Genomic DNA, 21490 nt, shown 5'->3' on the forward strand with positions numbered 1-21490 from the left:
CAGAAAATACAAAACAAAAAAGAATTTCAGCAAAACTAACAAAAGCAGCAAAAATCACTGTGAAGATTTTTTTAAATTCCTTTTGTGAGTCACTTCAAGAAAAAATGTTAAAATAGCAACGAGCCATATTTAAGGTCGAAACACAGGATAGCCCTTGAGTTTGACCTTCTCCCTTTTCATCTATAAACTTGTCATTTTCTGAGAAGCTAATCAACAAAACTATAAACCAAGATTATAAGCAAAACGTGCCTTGACCTCCTTCTGACCTATGGATAGTAAGAATTCCTTTGACCCTGGGTTTTTTTTTAATATTTACTTTTTAATTTTTATTTATTTGAGCATGAGTGTAATGCCATATATATGCAGGTACTCACAGAGGTCAGAAGAGGGCATGATATCCCTAGGGATTAGAGTTATAGGAGGTTGTGAGACTGCTGACATGGATGCTGGGAACCGAACTTGGGTCCTCTGCAAGAGCCACAGGTACTCTTAATCACTAAGCTATCTCTTCAGCCCTGATCTGTGTTTCTTACTTATCTTGTCAGCCTGTAAACCTGCACAATGTGCCTTATAAACTCCTTATAATCTCATTTACTAATGAAAACTTCCTTAGAAGTTTTTTGTAATCTTTATTTTGTGTAATCTTTTATATCCTTTGAACACAATAATTTCAAAAGCCACTGAAATCATATAGTTCTGTTAGAATATTCATACTTAACTGAGATTCTCTCTTGAAGCTTGTACCTGCCCTTCATTGTGTACAACTGTCCTTTTGTTAGGCCTTGTATCCATTTCCTTTTCCGAAGTATTTTGCATTGAATATAGGGTTTTATGCATGCCAGCAAGTGCTCTGCTACTGAACTATCTATCAGACTACACACACACACACACACACACACACACACACACACACACACACACACACACAATTTTCTTAAAATTTTGAGATGGAGTCTCACTAAGTTGCCTAAGCTGGATTTGAACTTATGGTCCTCCTGCCTCACCCTTATGAATACCTGGCATTACAGGCCTGGGCTACCAGGCCCAACCCAACATTTTCTTAACAAATCCAACTTTTCTTCATAGTGGCTTATCCTGATTCTTTTCTGTGTCTTCAATGAAGAGCCAGGAAACACCTGAATGAGTTCTCAGGAGAGCATCTCCATGCTGCGAAGGGGATCATGAAGACTGGTCGCATTCTTGAGAAGCTAACTTTCAGCCAAGCCTCCCAAAGGTATGTGTGTAAGCTGAGAAGGGCTAGTGTTGCATCTTAGTCCATTCGGTGAGGATTGGATGGGAGGATGCTCAAGAAATTTGTGAAGATCTGGGAGAGGCACTGGACTCACACAGAGGACAGAGTTGGACTTCTTTAGGCCAGTCTTATGTAAACTTGGTGAGTGAGTGAGACCCCCGGCCTTCTGCTCCCCCATCAGGCAACTTGTCTAAAGTCTTCCAGTAAGAGGCTAACCTGAGACCTACCGGAAGCTGGATGGTAAATGGATGATTGAATCACCAGGCTGGGCTGCTGACTCCCTCTTTTCTCCAGGCCTCAGGCTACATCAATGGCTAGACTTAAGGAGGTCCCCAAGATGCCCACTTTATTGTAAATTAGCATGTTGGTTGATAGCTGAGGCACAGAGTGAGCCTGAGATTAGGACTCTTGGGCAGGCATATCTTACTGAGCAGGTTTTCTTTAAGAACTACCTTTGCTTCTGAGGATGTTACACTTCCTATGACTTGTCACAGCACCCTCCTTTGCTTAGGAAGCAAACTCTTTTTTCAAAGCTAAGCTTTCTCCAGGCCTATGGGATTAGTGCATGATTCAGATTAATGGGGTCCAAATTAATGTGATTTATCGTCATGGCTTTCACAAGCTGTACTCTACTTATTCGGCAACTTTTATTTTATTTTATTTTGTTTTCAGGACCTAAATGTAGGACACTTGGAGTAAGAAAATATGCCTCCTCAGTTATGCCTGTAAACATACGGAACACTTTACAAAGTTTTGGAAAGCACACAGAACAGCTCTGTCAGAGTTGACAGCTCCAGGTGATTGTTGCCACCCTGATTTGGGGTGTAAAATGTCACACTTGAGCAAAACTCAAGCATTTCCGTTCCCTCAATAGATGGTACTTGGAAAGACCCCAAATACTAAGTGTCCCTCTGGCTTTGAAAGAATAAGATAGCAGGTTGTCTGCGTGTTTCTGGTGTGACTGGTTCACAGAACTTGCCACCATGTTGATGCCACCAGCAAGATTTCCATGCAACAAACATGAGTAGCCGACCACCATTTCCCTTCTGAGGGTTTGTGAACACTGATTGACATTCCAGTGTGGGTTACCTTTCAGCTTTTGCATTCCCTATCAAATATGTGGTCTTCTGAGGCCTGGGGCAAGCCCACTGAGGAGTTAAGGAGTTAAATGAGGATCTTCACATTGGACTTTATTTCTATGCTAATGTGGCGTCAGAAAGAGGTCTCTGCATCATTGCCTCCACAGGGGGCCTGGTACTGCCCCTCACCCACTCCTCAGGAAACTCTTTCACAGTGCCATCTAGTTCTAAACGATTATGTAATTACATTTGTGAATGTAATCCTGCAGGGCATTATTCTAATTATAGCCTACAATCCCTTTCAGCTACACTCAGAGAAATAATTTGTGCAATGCAATGGGACTCCTCCAGCTGCTGCAGTGTCTAGAACCTGGGCACACAGTCAGCTCTGCCTCCTGGAATCAGAGGCCTTCCTTCTTTCTCAGGAAGGGATCCAAGCATCAAGTCCCCAGAGCCATTCCTCAGGGACAGTCCCCAAACACAACAGTATCCTTTGTTCCTAAAACCTTTATTTAGCAACAAATTGCTCATTCTGTACCCAGTAGCAGGAATTTTGTGGTATGTAAATTACACCTTAATAAAGCTGTTTAAAATCAGAATAGTTAAGTAAGTTAACTATAATCAAAGACAGAAATGGAGGTGTCTTACAGATGGGTGGCTGTTGTGGGCCAAGGGAGGGGATGTGAAAAAACAGTGACCCAGAGGACCCTGAAGTTGATGGTGAATGAATCTTAGACTTAATTAACAGGTATGTCCAATTTAAAAGATGGTGGAATTTTAGCTGTTTCCTTTGCTTTCTCCATATATTTTCTCCTTCCCTCCGTCCATCTTTCATCCCCCTTCTTCCTTTTCCTCCTCTCCTACTTCCTCAGCATCTGTTATTATTATTTTGGACTTACTTCTTGATGTGTGTGGAAACTTTCTAGTCTTTTCCAAGCTGCAGTTCCTGGAGATCATTCTTTGGTGGGCAGCATTAGAGTCCTGACGTAACATCGGGCTTCAGTGAGCCTCACCTTCCAGCATTGAGCATTGAGAGTTTATGGACTCCCTTAAAATCATGAGAGGGAAATCTCATCTTCAGTGATGCAGCCCATGGTCCTGGGTGAGAGAGAGTAGCTTGTCCCGAGTTCCCAAGGGCAAGACCACCAAGTCTCAGGTCTGCCCTTAGGTGGGATGCACAGGAACTGCTGAGCCCTTTACCAGCTGAAGTCTCACTATACTGTGTCTCCAAAGTTCCTAATCTGAGCTTTCTGGTTCAGATTATTTGGTCTTGGTCACCATTTTCTGCCTACTGGCATTTTTTGTAAAATAAAATTAATATTTAATTATTAATTATTTATTAGGCTTCCCGGAGAGGCAGAACCAGTAGAATAATTATGTGATCATATAATTATGTGATCATACGAAAGAGAAATTGGCTGATGTAATCATGGATGCTAAGCAGACTGTCTGAAAGCTTGACACCCTGGAGTATAGGTTGCATGGTCCAGTCTGAGGCCAAGGCCTCACAACCAGGGAAGCCGGGAGTGTAACTCTCATTCTGAGGCTGCAGGTTGAAAACCCCCAGGAAGTGTACATTAAAGAGTCCAAAGGCTGGAAAGCTTGCAGTTCTGAAGTCAAGGACAGAAGAAGAGTGTGTTCCAGTGTCAGGAAAGACCTCAGCTCCCTTTCCTCTGTTTTAAATTCAAACTTTCCACCGTTGGCCCATATCCTCACAGTGACTCAGCCACTCAGATGTGGATCTCGTATAGTCTAAATTGTACTTCATGAGTTTCATGAATCCAGTTAGGGTAGCAGCCAAAGTCAACCACTAGTTACTACTGTAAATTTGTCTTTGTGTTATACTTGTTTCTCCTACTCAGATCATTGATTTGGGTCATAACAAGCCATGGATGTTATCTTTGGAATGTGATAGCTGAGTTAGCTGAGTTAAAAATAGAGAGGGTGTGGGGGAGGTGATATATACATATATATATGTGTGTGTGTGTGTGTGTGTGTGTGTGTGTGTGTGTGTGTGTGTGTATTTGTATATACTATCTTGGTTTTGTGTTAGTGGGTCACTCTCTGAAGGAAGGTCAAGGACATTCATGAATCCTTCTACCTCTTACATTGATGATGGGCTGCCTCCATTTACTGTTTTACATAGAGAACACATTTACTCGTTTTTTTCTTTGGGAGTGTGGCCACTGGTAAATTGCCCATGCTCCAGTGAATGGTCCCATCCCTATGAGTGTAAGACAACACTAATTGGACTCAGTGGGTTATGAAAAAAAAAAGAAAGAATATAAAGACATGAAAATGATTTAGAAAATATGGTGACTCCTGTCCTTAATTCCAGCATTTTTTGGAGGCTGAGGCATGTGGACCTCTGTCAGTTCTATGCTAGCCTAGACTACATAGAAGTTTTAAGTTAACCAGACTACTTAGTATGATTCTATCTGAAAAAAAGAAAGAAAAAAGACATTTTTTCTAAGAAAATACCTATAATGTTCATTTTAGTAAGGTTCTAAAAGTTAATAGGCTGTAACAGTTTGTAAAAAAGGCTCTAAGCAACTATGTTACTTTTTCCTTGCAAACTGTCCCCATGTAAATGAAGTGAGATCCTGGAAGTTTCTCCTTAAAGATGAAGACACAGGCCCAATGTAGTGGCACAGACCTCTAATGCCAGCTTTCACAAAGCTGAGGCAAAGGGATTTTGAATCCAAGGTCAGCATGAGCTACCTAGAGAGACCCTATCTCCAGAAACAAACAACAACAACAAAAAATCCCCCAAACAAACAAAAAGACATAGGGCTGTTCCTAGCTCCTGTTTTCCTATCATTCATATACTTTTCAGAAGTTTTGAGTTATTTCATTTTATTCTTATCCTGTAATGACATCAACTAAGATTATGGATTTCCCCCAACATCTGCCTTTGGAAGGATGAGGCCATGCATTTGGAAGTGGTGATGGGGACAGCCAGCTCTATATACCCAGGGATTTTGCAAGGGACTTGTACCTAAATGATTAGGTTAAATCCCTAGATAATAGGGCTGGAGACATGGCCCAGTGGGTATGAGCACTTGCTGCTGTTGCAGAGGACCTGACTTAGTCCCTACCATGCATGTTGAGTGACTAACAACCACTTATAACTCCAGCTCTAGGGGATCTGATGCCCTCTTCTGGTCTCTATGGGGACCTACACCCATATGCACCCCCATATGTATTTATAAATAATAACAAGAAGCTGGAGACATAAACTAAGGGCACTTTCTTTTTGCTGAGGATCAGGGTTCAATTCTTAGCACCTACATGGTACCTCACAACTGTCTGTGACTCCAGTTCCAGGTATTAGGATGCTCTCTTTTGAGCTCTGCAGGTACCAAGCACACATGTGGTATATACATGCAGACAAAACACTCATATACATAAAATTAAATACATTTTACGGAATTAAAAAAAAAAACTAAATCTTAAAACCCTAAATGATTAGATTTTTTAGAAATTGAGCATTAATTAATCACTTCTATTTTTCTTATGACAAAAGGATACATCCTGTGCATTTTCATGTAACATTGGAAGTTGTGGGGTTTTATGATTAAAAATAGATTTTGCAAGTGTATCACAGGTGTTCAAGCACTATATGCATTTCCTGTAGGAAATCAGCCAGCCAGCCTGAAGTTCGTTTTCTGTGTTTATGTTCATTTTGGCTAAGTGTTTCTGCCCAGTACAGAGGGGTGGGAGGGATGTGGAGTAGGAAACTATGTTCCTGTACACCATGGTGTTCAGGGGACTAGAGCATGACTTGGCTGACCTTTCTCCCTTGGAGATCTGTGTTGGGGAGACAATGGAATCAGACACTATGGAAGGGAGCCTGGGCCTCACCATCGCATGGGGATGTGGATTGGCCAGGGACTTAGGTAATGTGGTGAGGAAGACCCCTACCTCTCTCCAGTATGAATGGTCTCTCCTCTGCCCCACCTTGCCTCTCTGGGGGCTGCTGAAGGTGAAAGAGGACAATGAAGGGCACTTTCATAGCATTCTGTATGCATGGTCAGATATGTCTCAGGGGGCGAGTTTCAGAAGGACTTGGGATCTTTCAATCTAGTCAAGCAAGCTTCCTGTAGAATCTGATCTTTCTTTTTCTGTTCTTTTCAATAGTTCAAGACATATCTGGCTGGCCTTGAATTTACTACCCTGACTAAGCTATCCTTGAGTTCACAGAGATCTGCCTGCTTCTGCCTCCACAGTACTAGGATTAAAGGTGTACACCACCACGTCTCTCCTAGAATATGATCTGGACCCTGGGGGACATTCTCCTGAGTAGCTAGTCTGAGGGTTCTAGGCTGCTCAAGGAAATCTACTGAAAATGGAAGCCAGCCAGGGGTCCCTGGAGGATATCAGCTACACTACCAGACAGCAGATGGGTGTGGGAAAGGGATAGAGCCAGACACTAGCCCCGGGGAGATAGGAGAATAAGTCCCTGGTGCCCAGGGTCTCAGGCTAACCTTTCCAAGCCTCACTGTTCTGAAATCCCAGACTCCAGGGCGGGGAAAGATGGATGCTTAGCAGATGCAGGCTCAGGAGAGACGTGTTAGCTCCTGCCTGCTCCCACTGCCCCCAGAACTGCCTTGCGTCAGCTTGTCTCTTCTTGTCACCCGTGCCAAGAGCTGTGAGAATGGGAACCAGGCGCTCCCAAACCAGGTCGTATTGGAATCTTGCTCTCTGTTGAGCTTCTCTGTGGCTAAACTTGGGGGCTCTGGCGTGTGTCAGTTCTAATGTGAGGCTTTGGCCAGGTGGTCTCCTCTCACCTCAACTTTGCCGTGTATGAAATGGACCTGAGCAGATCTTCTCTTCTTCCTCAGGATCAAGTGTGATGGTTACTGAAATTGGTATTGGAAGGAGTTAGGGTGACATCAAGGACTGAGCAGTGGCAGAGAAAGCACCTGAGGACTTCATGGTCCTGGCTGAATGTCTTTGTGCATTCTTCTTGACCCATGGAGACTCCAGTTATCTCAGCATGGCCCCCTCCAAGGTGACCTCTGCTGAGAGCAACCAGACAGCGTTTCCATGGATCTGTGTAGTGTTAGATAGACATGGACCTCTGACCTCCAAAGAGTTCCTTTACCTCTGCCAACCTCATGTTCTTCACGTGCGAACTAGGTCATCCTTTGGAGGGGACATGTGGGCTGTGAGTGGTGAACAGCTGAGAGTACTGGGTATGGTGGCAGGCATATACAGGACTATGTTGTGATGTCAGGTGACCATTTTATCAGTTCCCAAGCAGTGGGCAGCCCCCTGGGGGTAGAATCGCCCAGGCTATCCTTCCCTAAAGTTTGGGATGAAGCTCAATGGGCTTCTTTCCGGAAGTGCTGTGGGGAAGCAATGACTACTGGGAATGATTTTAGTGTTTTTTAACTACATCTTCTTTTTTGAGATATTTCCACAAATCTCTCCTGACGCCAAGCTCTCCACCCTTTTTCACAGTCACCTGTAACCCTTGGTTTATCACAGTCCTTGTTCAGGTCCTTCCCAGAGCAGTAAATTCGCTGTGGGAGCTCAGTCTGTGAAACTGCCTGATGGTTAATCATTTTCCCTGCTCTCCTGCGAAGCCCTTACTCACCTTCAAGACCCTCCCTAGCCCTGGAAATAAATCAGACTATCTCCCTCTCATATGAAGGCAACTGTTATTTTCCTTGGGGTTGTTCCTTGTGAAATGGGGCAGAGAACAGCAGGGCTAGCTCAGCTGGGAGCTGAACCCTGCAGTGAAGGCCAGGTTGGCTTCAGCACAGCCTTTTAGCCCTTACCTGGAGAAGTCCCAGGTTGCAGACTCTGATTTGCCTATGAGCACTTTAAAAATCCTTTTTATTCTTTTTTTATTTAAACAAATTATTTGTATATATAGATATTTTTCCTGGAGCTATATGTATCTCTGGTGCTGGCAAAAGCCAGAAAAGAGTATCAGATCTTCTGTAATTGCAATTACAGATGTTTTGAGCAGCTATGTGGAAGAGCACATAGCTATTTGGAAGAGTAGCCAGTGCTCTTAATCTCTGAGCCATCTCTCCACTCCTAAAATCCTTTTTAAATTAGTATATACTCATTGTAAAAAAAAGTAATGTGTTCCAATATGAAATTTTCTTTTAAAAAGATTTATTTTTTATTTTTCGTATGTATTAATGCTTTGCATGCATATATGCATGTGCATCACATGTGTGCAGTGCTCCCAGAGGCCAGAAGAGGGCATCAGACTCCCTAGAACTGAAGCCATCCATGAGTTCTCATTTGAGTGATGGGAACTGACCCGAGTCCTCTGCCACAGCAGTAAGGGCTCTTAATCACTACTCTCCAGACCCTCATTATGACTTTTCATACATGTATATCAGGCACTTTGATCATAGTCAAACCCCCATCACACTCTCTCTAGTTCTTTCCTTCTACTTTTGTGCTTACCCTCTCCACTTTTTAAATATAGGTTCCACAGTGAGGTAACTAACCATTCAATGTTTGTCTGAGTCTAGCTTATTTCATTTAACATGATGGTCTCTGGTGCTTTATGGTAGATAAAATTCCATTGTGTGCATGCACCTCATTGTCTTTCTCCACCCATCTGTTGATGGACAACCAGACATCTTGGTTATAGCAGACAGTTCTGGAGGAGTAAGGCAGAGTGCAAGTGGGCCAGTTTCCTCCTGATTGAGGCTGATGGCTAAACTTTGGGTCCTGAGGGTGATAGCCTGTGGCTGTCTCTTTATGGGTCTCCACTGGGGGGAGACTTTGAAAGTCATTTGCCACCTTGAGTGGAATCTCTGTGGTATGGCAGGGTCATCTGAAGTTCTGCTTTTAGTTTTTTTGAGGAATCTCCATAATGATTTCTATAATGGCTGAACCAGTTTATAACCTACCATTGGGTTGCTGTGGTACAGAAAAAGCCTGTTACTACTCTGGTGATCGGATGGCCAAACAACCTAACTGTCATTATAGAACCCTCATCTAGTGCCTGATGGAAGCAGATGCAGAGATCTAAGGCCAAGCCCCAGGAGGAGCTCCAGGAGTCCAATCAACGAGAGACAGAAGGGATTATATGAGCAAGAGATATCGAGACCATGATTGGAGAGAGCACGGGGATAAATAGCCAAACTGTCGGAAACACATGAACTGTGAACCAATACCTGAGGAGCCCCCATGGAAATGGACTAGGCCCTCTAGATAAGTGAGACAGCTGATTAGCTTGAACTGTTTAGGGGGGCCCCATGCAGTGGGACTAGGACCTGTCCTTGGTGTATGAGCTGGCTTTTTGGAACCTAGGGCCTATGCTGAGACACTTTGCTCAGCCTTGGTGCAGGGAGGAGGGGATTGGACATGCCTGAACTGAATCTACCAGGCTGGGCTGACTCCCCAGGGGAGACCTTGTCTTGGAGAAGGTGGGAATAGGAGGTGGAATTGGGGTGGGGGCCTGGGGGGGAGGGGAGACTGGGAATCCGTGGCTGATATGTAAATTTAAATTAATTATAAAATAAAAATATTAAAAAAACAAGAAAAAGAAAAATGTTACCCAGGAAGAGCTTAACAATGTCCTGGCTATTGTTGGGTTCATGGGAAGATGAGACCCAGGGCCACAGAGGATGACAGAGCTGACGCTGTAGGCAAGCCCTGGGAAGGACAGTGAAGAAGGATCAGCGGTCTTGACCCCTAGTGTGGTATCTCTCTGAGTGACAAGACACACACACTTGATCTCAGACCTGAGAGCCTAGGTGGTGCTGTGTCCAGAATCCTCTGGGACACAGATCTGCTCTCTCTCTCGCTCTCTCTCTCTCTCTCTCTCTCTCTCTCTCTCTCTCTCTCTCTCTCTCTCTCTCTCTTTGTGAGTGTGTGTGCGTGTGTGTCCACAAAGAGCTCTTTCATCTCCTTAGGTGCTCTGTGGACAGGATTTGGTTGGGGACTCAGAAAGGTTCACTCCTCTCTAAGTCCCCAACCAGAATCTGCCCGCCTAGAATCCTCAAGAGAGGACCTGGGGTATGGCTCAGTGGTGGAACACTTGCCTAGAATCTGTCCACCAGTGAGAGGGTGAGGATGTGTCTCAGTGGTACAGCACCTACCTAACGTGTGTAATGCTCTAGGTTCCATCTTCAGCACACTGTTGAGATGTGAGCTCCATATTGTGAGGACCTTCTGAAGTGGCATGCTGAGTGAGTGCCTCTCAGAAGTGTCCTTCCAAAGGTCATGGGGACTTTCTCCCCAAAGAGGCTTTGTCCCCACGTTCCTGCTTCTAGGTGCTATCCCCACCCCCAATGACACACACACTTTGGTGTAGGCCCCATTTCAGAAGCTGAATCCTCTGTCCTTACAAGAAAGCCCTGTGATTTGCATGGAGAGTCTGTGCAGCCTCTGGGGGTGAGCTGCTGTCTGCATCCATGAGGACAGCTCTGTTGTAAGAATATAACTTTAGAATCCAGCCTCTGCTAAGGCCATACTATCTACAGTAGTCTCTTCTCACAGATCCCAACAGGCTCCCTACTGAGACATTGTTTGTGAGTCCCAAGCTGACAGACTGTCCGGTTCTAGGATCTCTAGCCTGAGAAGTGACTTTACATCAAAAGGGTGTTGATGGCTTGGCTTCAGGCTTGTGCTGTGAAATCTTCCCCACTCGCAAAAGGTATAAAAACGGGGAAAAAACAGACCCAACTTCTGGGCTCTAACTCTTCTCTCCAGAATGTCACTGTGCTATCCGTCTGTCTCTGGCTCTAAGGCCTAAACTCTCCTCAGAAACTCCCAGTGTGCTGTTGCCTCTCTGTCTGTCTATGGCATTAATGAGTCTTCTAATGAACTCCTTACTCCCCAGTAATCCTTCTCCGTGTCCCTCTTGACCTCCTCCTCCTGAAACCTATCACTCACTTCACAGTGGCTGCTGACTTTCAGGCTAAGCCAGGAGGAACCCAAAGTACCATACTTTATGGTAGGTTCAAGGAGGTGCAAGCCAATGGCTTTGGCTTTATCACAAGTGTCTGCCATGCAGAAAAGGTATGACAAATGAGTCATCCTGTTTTGTTGCTATAGCATGATTGCTTGATTTCAGAACTCAGACAACCGGGCAGCTCAGAGACCAAATGACATCCCCCAAGGCCAAGCACCACCTGCAGACATGTTTACTCTTATCCAGGGAGTGCTGAAACCTTAAATAGTTGTAACCATTAAAGGATTTAGACATTTGTGTGTGTGTGTGTGTGTGTGTGTGTGTGTGTGTGTGTGTGTGTGTTGTGCTGTGTACAATAAAAAACAAAAGCAAAAAACAAAAAAAAAAAATCCAAATTTTTAAAAGCTTTCCAGTGGTACCGAAAATGAAATTAGTCAGCATGGATTGGGCTAAGGTCTGGGATTGTCAGTTTAGGGGTACTTGGAATGCTGGCCAGAAACTTCCTACCTTCTTTTGGGAGCACCTCAGTTTTGTTTGTGTTCAGAGATCCACAGGGTTTCCTGGAGTCTTTTCCCACTTGCTGAAATAGCTGCCCTGGGGCTGCCTCCTGCCTAGATCTTAAGAGGGCCCCTGCTGCTCAGAGAACTGTGTGTTTTTCCTGATGGCATAAAATATGTCTAGTGAAGAACTGGCTCCTGCGCATCCTATCCTGGAAACAGAGTTAAGAGCAAGCAGGAAGGCTGACGGAAGAAAACAAGGCCTTTCTCCGCTGGTTCATTTTCGTCTTTCAAAGGTCCTTAAATTTGTATGTATCCTTAAGTACCCCATAATTAAGCTCTGGAAGTGGGAGGTTGGAGGATGGGGCCACATAAAGAATCCTGCAGCTTTTCTTACGTAACCCTCAACCAATGAGTGGGATTGGAGGACCCTCTCAAGAGGCAGGGTGCTCAGCATCTGGTCTCCAAGAGGCCCTGCCAGGCCTCAACTTTAGGGGCTGCTTGATTCTATTTGTGGGTTTTAGATTTCAAGTAAGCCTGCCTGAGATGGTCTCTCAGTGTGGTGACACCTCCCCTTGAGTAGCTGGGTATCTGGTTCCAAGCAAATCAACTCCTCTGAGGCTCCAGTTTCTCCAGCTGTGAGGACACAAGACTGTTAAGAGTTCCACGCCTTCTAGAACATCAATTGTCAGTGTTAAATTTTACTTTCTTTGGTTGTGGTGGGAATGGAACTGGGACCTTGAATTTACAAGTGTTCTGCACTGAGTCAGGACCCCAGCTCCTCACTGGTGGGTCTAGACAAGCACTCTGCACCACACTCCAGTCCTTCACTGGTAGAATCTAGACAAATGCTCTAAAACTGAGCCATGCCCTCAGCTCCATTGATGATGCAAAAATCACTACTCTCATCTTAAAGGAAATAAGAGAGTTTAATCTAGAGCCTTATTGAGTGACCATGGCCCAGGAACATAGATTCAGGTCACCCCTAATTCCATGCTCCAATGTGGAAGCAATCTCATGAAGTTTTACAGTTTTATAGAACAAAGGGAGTCATAAATCAAGGCAAGTAAAGTTTAAGATACATTGGTGGCTACATCAGAGAGGCAGGTACAGTGAGACAGGGAAGTTTTCTATAGCCCCAAGATGCTATCTGAGCTTTTGGGTTGGTGGAAGCTAGTGTTCTGCTAAGTTAATAGATTCTAAAATGTCTTATTTATTACTCACAGGATGCTAGTTCAGACACAGAGGTGGGCAAGGAATGGCTATTCTGGGGAGGCTAGAGCTAGCCTTAGATAAGGTAACTAGCCTTCGGATCTGCAACATTCCAGTTTCTCCGCAGTATTGAGATTCTAAGCATACAATCAGTCTTTGCAGCCATATATTCTTTTCAGGAGTTTTTATTCTTACTACTTACTTGTGGATTGTAGGCAAGTGCTCTACCACTGAGCCTCACTCCCAGCCCCTCACTGGGGGGTTCTGTAGGCTGTGCAGCATGCTCCAGGTTTCTAGCTTTTGTAAGCTGTCACCCATGCTGGCATGGGCTTTTGGTAATACATTGGAGTGTTTTCTGCTGCTGTAAGTAACCCCAATAAAACTCATTGGTTCACCAAGTGGGAATTCGGTGGTATTTCTACTTTGGTTTGTCCTGGGCTCCCAATCTGGGGTGATAGACATTTGTTTATATCTCGCCAGGAATAGTGTTAACACAACAGTAATTTTTCAGCTTTTGAAACCACATCACTCCAAGGTTGTAATTTACAACCATGTTCAGGGTTTTAAAAATACAAGTTAGTTCACCTATTTTCTTACCTTAGCCTTTCCTTTTGTAAATACACCCATGAGGTGGTTTGGAAGGTGCATTGTTCAGGTTTAGGCATGAGAGGAGTGCTGATTAGGAGATATTGAAAGGTCATTGTTTGAGATCTCCCTGAGAAAATGGAGCAGTGTCTCCATAGGTGATCTTCACGGTGATTCTGACCTTGTCAGTTGTATTGAAGTTCTTGATTTTCAGCCAGCAAGTGCCAAGGTTGGGGTGGTTCCGCTCTCCTCCCATGTCGCCATGCCTTCTTCCCCTGCCTCAGTTGGACTCTGTCCTTATCTTGGGCACTTCGAGGGATACCTTTGTCTCCGTGGGCACGAGGGGGGAGGAGGGAGCTTAGTGAGAACACGGCTGGCCTTTATCTGTGGCTGCAGCAGTGTCCCCAGGGAGGTGACAGAGCGACTGTGCCTCCTGGAGCCTTCACCTCCCGAGGCCTGGGGTGGTGGCACTGACAGTGAAATTAAAATCCTCTCCCTCCCTTATCAGCTTCCCCAGAAGCCTGTCTAGGAGGCAGTGCTTACTCCAAGCCAGCCAGGGTGTCTAAATATCAGTATCTTTTCCACAGCCCAGGCTTCGAAGTCACAGCAGCTTAGCAAGGGGCTTTAAAAATGAGTATTTACTGCTTTTGTTCAGCTTATAAATGTCATACATGTTTACCAGGAATAATTTAGGAAATATGTGAAAAAAGTAAATAAAAGAATAAAACCCTCCACAATGCCTCTCTGAGACAGATATTCTAAACTCAGAGAAATTCTATTTAGACTTTACCTACTTCCTTCATTCCTTCTCTCATTCATTCTTTCTTTAATTTTTTTTGCTATAAAGTAAGTAAAAAAAATAATAATACAGGTAAAATACAGCCCAACTCAAAGTTTTTTTTCTTTTTATTAAGAGATTTTTCTACTCGTTTTACATATCAACCACAGATTCCCCTGTCCTCCCTTCTCCCACCCCCCATTCCCACCTCCTTCAAGGCAAGGTCTCCCCTGGGGATTCAGCAAATCTGGTACATTTAGCTGAGGCAGATCCAATCCGCTCCTCCCTGCACCAAGGCTGAGCAAAGTGTCTCAGCATAGGCACTAGGTTCCAAATGGTATCTCTTTCCTTGTTCTCCCACTCTGTTCCTGATCCAGCTCATGCACAAAGGACAGGTCCCTCGGTCTCACTGCCTGGGGGCCCCCTAAACAGTTCAAGCTAAACAACTGTCTCACTTATCTAGAGGGCCTGGTCCAGTTCCATGGGGGCTCCTCAGTTATTGGTTCACAGTTCATGTGTTTCCACTAGTTTGGCTAGTTGTCTCTGTACTTTTTCCAGTCATGGTCTCGATCTCTCTTGCTCATATAAATCCTCCTCTCTCTCGTCGATTGGATCCTGGAGCTCCACCTGGGGCTTGGCCTTAGATCTCTGCATCTGCTTCCACCAGGCACTAGATGAGGGTTCTATGATGACAGTTAGAGTGTTCAGCCATCCAATCACCAGAGCAGGTCAGCTCAGGCACCCTCTTGACCATTGCCAGTAGTCTATAGCGGAGTCATCTTTGTGGATTTCTGGTGACCTCTCTAGCACTCTGCTTCTTCGTATTCCCATGGTGTCTTCTTTTATCATGGTATCTCTTTCCTTGTTCTCCCACTCTGTTCCTGATCCAGCTAGGATCTCGAGCTCCCCTAAGCTCTCTTTCCCTGACCCTTGCCCTCTATTACCCCTACCCCCAGTTTGCTCATATAGATCTCAACCACTTCTCCATTGTTGGGCGATCCTTGTGTCTTTCCTAGGGTCTAACTCATAGTCTTATCAGGAACCTACCTTTTTATGTCCTTCTACCTCTCCTTGTCCCTCTTTCTTCCCTTCTCTTTCCTCTTCTTACCTCAGGAATCTGGCTGTGGGCCAGTTGAAGCCCTTCAGGTCACCTCCTGAAATAGTATGCATCCATCTTTATCTGTTGTATGTGTTTTTGATTTTAATGTTCAGTTTGCCTGTTATATTATAGATTATATGGTTTTGTTGTTGATGATATATGTGTGTGTTCACTACACACATGTGCACTCACACACACACACATACACACACACCTATATATACACGAGAGGTAGAAAAAGGTCTTAGACAATGAAGAACTGCCACCATGGAGCCAGTCTTCACTCCACCTTCTGTCCAGGAAGGTTTTTAACTGATGATCCCCTTGCCTTCATTTCCCAAGTAGCTGGGACTAAAGGTCTGTGACACCAGGCTGTTGGTTCCTTTCTGTAGAAGTCTCTCTGGAGTTGTTACTTACTCTTAGGTCATTGCTCTTTATAGTCTGTCCATATGTTTTTAGTTTTAATGGCTCGGAGAAACACTCTTTTGGTCTTAGTCTTGATCACCCAGGTACTGACTTTCAAAATGACTATCATCGTGGTTAGGGTTTTTTGGTTTTTTGTCAAATTGATATAACCTAGAGAGAATTTCAAGTGAAGAACTGCCCCCAAAAGATTAGCCTGTGTCTGTATGTGGGGGACACTTTCTCGACTGGTAATTGACTTAGGAGGGCCTGGACACTGTTGGTAGCACCATCCCCCGGCAGGTGGGTCTAGACTGTATAAGAAAGCTAGCTGAGCATGAGCCAGTGAGCAAACCAGTAAGCAGAGCCTTTCATGGTTTCTGATTCAGTTCCTGTCCTGACCTCCTGTGATATACTGTGACCTGGAAGTGTAAGCTGAAATAAAGTCCATCTTTCCCTAAGTTATTTTTGATCATTGTGTTCATCACAACAGAAAACAGAAAACTGGGACAGTTGTTACATAATTCTTCTGTTTCTGCTACAGATATATCTACTTGGCTATTCTTTGGAAATAAGTGACTCTCCAATGCATTAACTATTTCTCTTGATAGTGGTGTTTGCTTTTCTTCTGTGTAAAATGCTTCAGTAAGCTCTGCTGATGCTTATGTTAGATTTTGGTGTAGCAGAAGCAAAATACTCCCAAGAACAAATTAAAAGGAGCAGGGTGGTGGTGGGGGGTGTTAGTTGGTTGTTGGAAGGCTCCTGTTCATCATGGTTGGGAGGGAGTTGTGGACAGAAGCCTTGGTGACCATGGCAGATAGGAAGCAGAGGGGAACCTCTGCAGACATGCCACCAAGCAGGCCTCATCTTCTATAGCTCAATCACCTCCTAGGAGGCTTCAAATTTGAGTCCATCAATGGATTAAACCATTCATTAGTACAGAGTGCTTGTGGTCCAAGTATCTCTAGAATCAAGATCTTGATAAATTTATTAACATAAAAATAGAAGAATCCCAGCACTTGAGAGATAGAGGGAGGAGGATTGGAATTTCACCAATCCTGGTGTCTCTCAATCCAATTAAGTTGGCCATCCAAATTGACCATCTCAGGTGGCTGTAGATGTATCCAACCGTCTTATCAAATAAGAAACACAGAGCAGATTCAGAGAAGAAAGCCAAGAGGTCAGAGCTAAGAGCCTCACCCTTCCTGATTCAGGGATCCTCTTCAGCCAAGAGAGCTCTCCGAACAAAGGGGCCTCTTCCTGTGTGTATGACTTTATATACTCTAGCTGTTCTGCCTTCTCATTGGTTGTAAACCCAAACATGTGACTGCCTCATCACTGCCTGAATGTACCACCCTCCATGTCCTTAAAGGCGTGCGGCACCGCCGCCACGCACTTGCTATGGCTCTAATAGCTCTGACCCCCAGACAACTTTATTTATTAACATACAATTAAAATCATATTTCAGTACAAGTAAAATACCACCACAGGTGGCCATTCAGAAAGACCTTGCATTACGTTTGTGCCATTAACACACATCTCCCAGCTTGTACTTAAAGATTTGTATGTGAAATCTTCAGAGATGTGGGCCGTGGAGCTACTGCTGAGTTAGAGAGCTAGACACACTTGGACTTGACACCCTTCCTGCACCAGTGAGTCAGTAAACAGGCAAGATGGAGAGTCTAACATCCCAGCTCCTGCCAGACATTCCTTCTGCTCTCACTGCTCTCGCTCCCTCCTGATAAAACACTTATATTCTAATCCTTGCTGACAGCATTTCTTCCTTTGAGACTTTTGAGTTTGGTTTTCTTGAGTAGTGCAACATTCATGTTCATGACTTCTATTGTACAAATGTATTTCAGACAGGATCTCATGTAGTCCAGGCTGACCTTGAACTCACTATGTATATGACCTTGAAGTTCTGATCCTTCTGCCTCTACAGCCCAGGGATTTTTGTTGTTGTTGTTTATGTTAATAAATGTATTGGGAACTATATTCACTTTATTCTATACCTAATCACTCACCTTTAGTCCCAGCTATTAACCTTTTTTGTCATTAATGCTTTCAATTTGTTTATTCAATGGTTTGTTTCTTGTGGCTTGTGAGGATGAAACCCAGGACATGCTGGGCAAGCTCTACCACTGAGCCATATCTTCAGCTCTATTTGTGTTTTTAGCATGAGTAATTTAATTTAAAATCATTATATTTTCCTAGTTTGTCAGTTTTTAGTCTAATTGTATTGGGGTTTGCACGTAGGAGGCCAGGAGTAGTGGAACTTGACAGGCTTCTGTGGTATCTGCTACAAGGCTATTTATTTGTAAGTTTTCCTTATTTTGTTGGAGAGAATGCATACCTCTCATTGCCCATGGCACAATTCTCTACATATCTATTATATCAAGTTTGCTACCATGTCATACAAATTTCTCTATCATAAGTAATTTTTTTCTGCAGTAATAATTTTGGAGAGAATGGGTTAGACTTTCCTACACCGATCATAAATTTATCAGTTTCTTTTTGGAATTTTGTCAGTTTTTCTTCGTTTATTTTTGAGGCTTGGTTGCAGTGAGGTACATAAAATTCCCAGCTCTCCTATCTGCTCTCGGAGTCTCTTCCGTTTCATAATCACAGAGTCTTTTATCTCTGTAAATGCTTTTTGCGCTAAGTTCGATAGGATCTGCTCCTGGAATTGATGTCCTCTTCTGCTCCCTGCTCCCACTGTCTGGGCTGCTGTGGCTGTGCATGCCTACCCCTCCCAGCTCTGCGCCTGCAGGATGGCTGGGTGACCATGTGTGTCTTACACTGAGCAACAAATGAGTAGACTCAGGAAAATCCAATCTGTTGGATTCTATCTTCTGATTTGTACCTTAAATGGGTTTAAATTTATTACAAATACCATCATAAGATTTTTGTGTGTGTGTGTTTATTATGTTAGTTTTACATGTTTTTCTCCCCTCTCTGTTCCCTTCTCTGTTCTACTTGATTAAAGCTTATTGATTCCCCTTTGCCAAATTGGAAACTCAGGGTTTTTTTTTCTATTTTTAAAATAATTATAATTCTTACATATTTTGGAAGCTTAAGTTACAGAAAATTGTAAGAAATAAAAAAAATTCCCCAAAACATCAGTATTTTCACCACCAGAAATGAATCACTTAATATTTTGACATTACTTCCAGAAAAATTTTCTATTGTTTTTGTAAATATGAAATATACTTACTACAAACTTTTAAAATAAAGCAGAAATAAGCAGTGAAGAAAGGCTAAAAAGTTGTCTAGGGTGGAGGGATGGCTCAGTTGATAATGATCTTACTTTGTAAGCATGAGGATCCAAGTTTAATCTCCAGAACTCTCATAGAACTACTGAACACTGTAGCAGAAACTTTTCATCCCAGCACTTGGAAGCACAGGACGATCCCTGGGCTCTCTGGCTGCCTAGTACAGCCTACCTGGTGACCTCCAGACCAGTGAGAAGCCTTGTCCCTAAGGAAGTGGACACTATTTCTGAGAATGAAGCTTGAACTTGTCATATGGCTTCCACATGCACACTCATGCTTGTGCATGTCCCGCGTACACATGAAGTACACGAAATCCCCAGCTCTCATATCTGTTCATGGAGTCCCTTCTGTTTATAACCACCGAGTGTTTATCTCTGTCAACTCTTTTAATGTTAAGTTCTATAGTGTCAGCTCCTGGAATTGCTATACAAAATATAGATTTTATGTATGCAATAATACATGCCATCTGTTGTCTTTCTGAGTCTGGCTTATTTGCCTTCATGATGGTTTCCATGATAAACTCCAGCCACAATTTTGTCATGTTATTTCATGAATAATAACTTCCTCATGGCTAATGGCCCCTTTCTAGTTTCCTGGCTTCAACAGGCATTCCAAGTTAGACACACAAATCTAAAGATTGGAAGCTAGCATCCACACATGAGGGACAACATTCAGTTGTTGTCCTTGCTGAGTGACCTTGCTCAGTATAACTGTCCCCAGTCTATTCATTCTCTTACAGTTTTCATAATTTTATTTTTCTTTGCAGCTGAGTAAAGTCCCATAGTTGGCTAGTTTGTGTCTCTTTGCAGGTGAGTTGAAGTCATTTACATTTAAAGTTTTTAATCAGAGAGATTTACTGATTCCTGTAATTTTGATTGATTGTTTTCTTTGTTATTGTCTGTTCTTTTTTTTCTCCCTCTTTTTTAGGGATTTGTTGGCTATTGAGTTGGATGTGACAGATTTCTTTTTTCCTCTCCTTTGTTCATCTATTCCTCTCATTAAATTTATTTTGTTTTATTTTTATTTTAAAGAATTAATTTCTTTTTCCTGAGACAGGGTTTCTCTGTGTAACTCTGGCTGTCCTGAAACTAGCTCTGTAGACCAGGCTGGCCTTGAACTCAAAGAGATTCACCTGCTTCTGCCTCCTGAGTGCTGGGATTAAAGGTGTGCACCACCACTGCCCAGATCTATTTTTCAAATTTCAGTTGATTTTTCTCAGGCTAGGGAGGTCACACTGACAGGCCAGTGAGTAACAGTTGGCCATGAACAGAGCTCTGAATTGGTCAGGCTTCCCAGATAGAAAATTACATTGAAATTCAGGACTTAACAATAAGCAATTAGGTGGTTGAACCTTGGGGTTGGGAGTATGTGCAGAAAGTCTATTACTGCAGAGGGTTATGTCTATCAAAGTTGCTTCAAGTCTGAACTTAATTCAGCAATAAACACCTGGGAATTTGTCTTTGTGTATTCTCTGCAGGGGCAGCCAGTCAGTTTTTGAATTTGTTCTGAAGTCTAAAATTAGCTGTCTTTGTGACTGAGAATACTGTTACTTTCCTATATCAGTTATAAAAAATATTCTAGTATTATTTCTATTCATCAGAATTATACAGCTTAAGCAGAAATCATCTTCCTGACCATCCACAGCTATATGTGTACCCAAAGATGGAATACTTTCTCAAGATAAACATACAAGCCATGTGAAAAATACAGCAGTTTTTAGGGAAGAAATGTCGTGGCACAGAGAGAAATTACAAACAGGAGCAACCAGTCATTTACAGTCAGTGACCCTACAGCCTTGCCAGGTGGGCTCCCTATCTGAAAAGGAATGAAAATGTTATAACTATCTGAAAGTTATTTATCTGGTAGGTCGACCTGTTGAATACTAGTTGTCACCTCCTGTAAATGTCCACAGCCTCTGGTAAAGCCATTGCTACCAGCAGCGCTCAGCAGTCAAGAGTGCTTGCTGCCCTGTCACCGTGTTGTGTTCTGAATTCAAATCCAGAATCTACATCACAAGCAAGACATTGTTTTACAAACACAACTCAATCTAGTGTTAGTGAGTGGTGCTGCAGCTTGCTGGCTCCCACTCTAAACTCCAAACACCAAAACACAGGCTTCATATTCAGGGAGAGACCCTGACTCAAAAGAATAAGCAGAGAACGATAGAAGAGGAATACCCGACACCTTCCCCTGGTCCCTATGTGCATTCATGCATGGGTACACACACATGTACATATACATCATATGCACACATACCCTCCACCACATACTTGATTAGTAATCTTCAGCTATCACAGAAAACTGATCTAGATTGTGCTATGAAGTTAATAATCATGTAGCAAATAGCAAATGAATGACTTAAAGGCGTAGGAGGGAAAAAAGAAACAAGGTTAAATAAATGAAAAGAAAAAGAAGTGGAGT

The 21490-nt window shown here is 43.3% G+C and overlaps 1 long non-coding RNA gene across 16 annotated transcripts in view; it reads left to right on the plus strand.

Annotated features, from left to right (window-relative positions):
* LOC128094524 (uncharacterized) overlaps positions 1-21490 on the plus strand; it is a 180374-nt gene that overhangs the window by 26724 nt on the left and 132160 nt on the right. For 11 of the 16 annotated variants that reach the window (XR_008212999.1, XR_008212998.1, XR_008212994.1 and 8 more), the window contains exons 2-5: positions 1124-1234; positions 1925-2049; positions 2637-2817; positions 11906-12029. This is a non-coding gene — a long non-coding RNA (uncharacterized LOC128094524). Of the gene's footprint in view, positions 1-1086; positions 1235-1924; positions 2050-2636; positions 2818-11905; positions 12030-21490 lie in introns of all 16 variants that reach the window. The other 5 variants (XR_008213001.1, XR_008212988.1, XR_008212993.1 and 2 more) reach the window with 3 other exon arrangements.

This window comes from Peromyscus californicus, unplaced genomic scaffold, assembly GCF_007827085.1.
Source record: "Peromyscus californicus insignis strain IS unplaced genomic scaffold, ASM782708v3 Scaffold_4__1_contigs__length_199733344, whole genome shotgun sequence".
In the NCBI taxonomy this organism is placed as follows: domain Eukaryota; kingdom Metazoa; phylum Chordata; class Mammalia; order Rodentia; family Cricetidae; genus Peromyscus; species Peromyscus californicus.